This window comes from Nuphar pumila, chromosome 17, assembly GCF_984573655.1.
Source record: "Nuphar pumila chromosome 17, dmNupPumi1.hap1.1, whole genome shotgun sequence".
Lineage (NCBI taxonomy): Eukaryota > Viridiplantae > Streptophyta > Magnoliopsida > Nymphaeales > Nymphaeaceae > Nuphar > Nuphar pumila.
Window position 1 is genome coordinate 78,847,671 of NC_143265.1, and position 3,780 is coordinate 78,851,450.

Sequence of the window (3,780 nt, forward strand, 5' to 3'; positions counted from 1 at the left end):
GCCTGCTAGGAAGACTCTTCCAACGCTCCATCTTATTTAGCAAGGAACAGCGTTAAAGCACTTTTGTCTCTTTTCTTGTTCACTCTAATGCTGAACAACTCTTTAGGACGGTTACTATTGTTCTACTTCACATACATATTAGTAGGGGTGTCAACGGGTCGGGTTTACCCAGACCCGACCCATACCACCCTATAGGGTCTGGGTATGGTGATAAATAAGAAGACCCAGGTCTGGACCTGAAGGTCCGATTAATATATACATAAAGCCGGGTATAATTTGTGAAATTTTATACCAGACTTGGGCCCGACCTAAGTTCCAATTAAGACCCATAATTTTTCAATGTAAAAATGATAAAAAATGTTATTTTACCAGGTATGACCCGGGTCTGGTTCATGTACTTATCGGGTCCGGGTATGGTTTTTCTTATGATAGGTCTGATTAGACCCAGGTCCAAACTCAATACCATACCCAAAAATCGGGGTTAGGTTTGGTTCCACCTGAGCTCGAACCAAACCCGACAGGTTGACACTGCTACATATTAGTTTTGGTAATATTATTCACTAATAAGGTTGATGGGGTGCACTAAAATAACAAAAGAGTCATGAATTGGTAGCAACAATAATTATGACTCGGTACCAAGGTGGTATCCAATATTGTGGTAAGTAAGGTCCTGTGTCAAGCTGAAGGCCCAGGATCGAATCCCTCTGCCACATGGGGCGGCTGTTCTGGTAGAAGTCCACCAAACCCCAGCTTGCCTTTCAAAAACACAAAAATAACATTGGGATGACTCGGGAATATCCCAATATCCCGCATATCCAGATAAGGACAAGTAACAATCTAGGTTGTACAGAAGCAAATCTCAATCCAAGTTCCTGACCATCCCTCATGGCTTGTATGGGTTCTATCCCATATGGTAAGCAGGGTCCTGTGAAAAGCTGAAGGCCCAGGTTCGAATCCCTCTGCCACATGGGGCGGCTGTTGTTCTGGTAGAGGTCCGCCTAACCCCAGCTTGCCTTTCAAAAAAAAATAACAGTTGGATGTGTCATGAATATCCCAATATCCCGCATATCCAGATAAGGATGAGTAACAATCTAGGTTAAGCAAATCTCCATCCAAGTTCCTGATCATCCCCCATTCCTCATCCCTTATCCCCCATGGCTTGTCTGGGTTCTATCGTTTTTTTTGTATCATTGTCATCCACATGCGTTTGATGAAGGTCGTTGGAAAGGTTTAATGTGGATGGCACGACTCATCTGAGCTAAAAAACTGAACAGAGGCTGTTCAAGCTCGGCTTGTTTACCTTTAGACCCAGCTCGAGCTGTAGGGCTCAAGCTCATGGCAAGTCAAGCCGAACTCGAGCTTATAATAAGCCCAAGCTAGGTGATCAGCTGAGCTTGAACTAGCTCGTGCAAAAGCATTTGCATTGTGTTGTTAGCATGACAAAAATGAGATTCAAACACTGAACCTTCTTGCATAACATGTATCCTAATAAACTCTCTAGCACTATTTCTTGTAACATGTCATTAAATCAAATACATTGGATTTATAAGAGTTCACACAAGCTGAGCTAGCCCACACACCTTTTTTTCGTACTTGACTCATTTATGTTAAAGGAGCTGCTCTTGGCTCAGCTCGTTAAAGCCACTTGATGAATAGGAATGAGCTTTAAAGTTGAGCCACAAGCTGCTCGGTTCATTTACCAGCCCTACATCTGATCTGACCCATATCTAGATTTGGGACTGTGTGAATGTGTCTATGCACTGCACTTATGCGTGAGATGAGTACTTCAAAATGCCTTATGTGCCTTTTGGGCTCTTGTACTAGAAGCTTTTAGGTGCTGCCACATTACAATACCATGTAAATACAATCTACCAACATCCTTATCAGCTATGCAACATAGATGATAAATATTGGAAACAGAAACTCCAATTATTCAAGCTAAACAAGGAAACCCAGTGCCTTCAAGCATTACTTGGGGGGTTTTCAGTTATTTCATTTTTTTTGTATAGGTCAGCCATATGATTGTCCAGTCAGAGTGACCACACAGAACTCTCACCATAGTTAGCAAAAATACATTTTATCATGCCTTTGTAGAAGTCCTATAAGTAAATGTGCTTGGCATCAATTCTGAACCATTGCCATGAGGTATACTGTAACCTTAACTTTGAGTAGATATCCTTTTTGAGGCAGTGAATTCCTAAAGAGGGAATCACGGACTTGAGAAACTTTGTTCCACTTATTGAAACATGAGGAAAATCGCATGACAACTACAGATTTTCAGTAAACGATTACCTTGCTACAATTAAAAAATATAGCGAAGACTGAAGAGTACCTGTACTTGCATATGTTTAGTAGACTCGGCAACAACTATCGCTGCTTCAGATGAAAGAAGAAAAGCTGCTGAAGGCACATTCCTTGCACCTAGTCTCTGATGAATGAAGACAATATAAGCATTCATATATTTATAAAATTTTGGACTAGTAAAGATTATCGCTCACCTCTTGTAGAACTGCAGATGCTGGAATAAGAACATCCAATAGCGTCCTGTAACCTGTTTTAGCACCTCCATACTTGGTAACTGCAGCAATAGATGCTCCAAGAGCATCAACCCCTGCATTAAGATGGATATCTTAATCTTCTAGATAAGGGAATCAATAATATGGACTTAACAATTGGATGCACCTTACATTGCTTGGATGTAGTGGAGGTGGAAAAATAAAAGCTCTCTTTCAACTTTGCATATGCTGCCCTACAGAATATATCATAACTGAAGAGACAAAAAATATGTTAAAAGCCAGAAATTATGATGAATATATCCTAGGAACATGCTAAAAGTAGTTGCAAAAGATGGTACAACACATGAGCGTTTAAGGATAGTGATCCGAAGATAGAGTTCACAAGCATGACTTCTCAACCATTATATCTATCAACTTGATGAATTGAACATATATACTACAGAATCCACATTTCATTCACCGAAACACAGGATGGACCTTCGTGAGATTAGACAAGAGACTGCAGCACAGAGCTGATATTTAAATAAGAGCTGTTAAGGTCAAATGGATCCAATGGCTTAGGGTGACATATTGAATCCAACAACTCAAATGACTCAAGACTTCCAAGAAGACAAGACTCTCAAAACTAATGGACACTGTGAGGTAGCTAATGTAGATAAGGTTAGGGTGGATAGACTTCTACCTAAAGAAGGCAAGCATAATGAGACCAAGAATGATAGACTCCTACCTGAAGAAGATCCTCTCAAGGATGAGACCTTCCATGCTAGAAGGCTCCAAGATGAGCATGACTAGATGATGAGTGTTTTGACAATTGAGCTGAATATTTTAAAATAGTTAATTCCTTCTTCCTGACTATAGCCTTTAGCAACAAACTTCTCCTTACAGCATTTTAGGGTGTCATCTGCATGACGTTTGATTTTGAAAATCCATTTGCTCTCGATAATATTTGTGTTAGGCTTGTGAGAAACAAAACTCCTGATACCATTTTTGCGAAGAGCATTAAACTCATCAACCATAGCATGACACCAATGACTATCCTTTTGGGCATGAGAAAAATAGGTAGGTTCAATGTCTGGCGAGTTTTTAGTAAGAAAAACCATAAGAATAAGATATCCAGTGGCAAGGTAGGACATATGTTTTAAGGAACTAGTTTCAGAGCAATTGACCATTGGATTAGGAAGAGATATGTGAGGAGAAGGTATACCCGACCCCAAAGGAGGGACATGTGAGCATGGGACCGAGGCGCTAGTGGGATCCATAACTG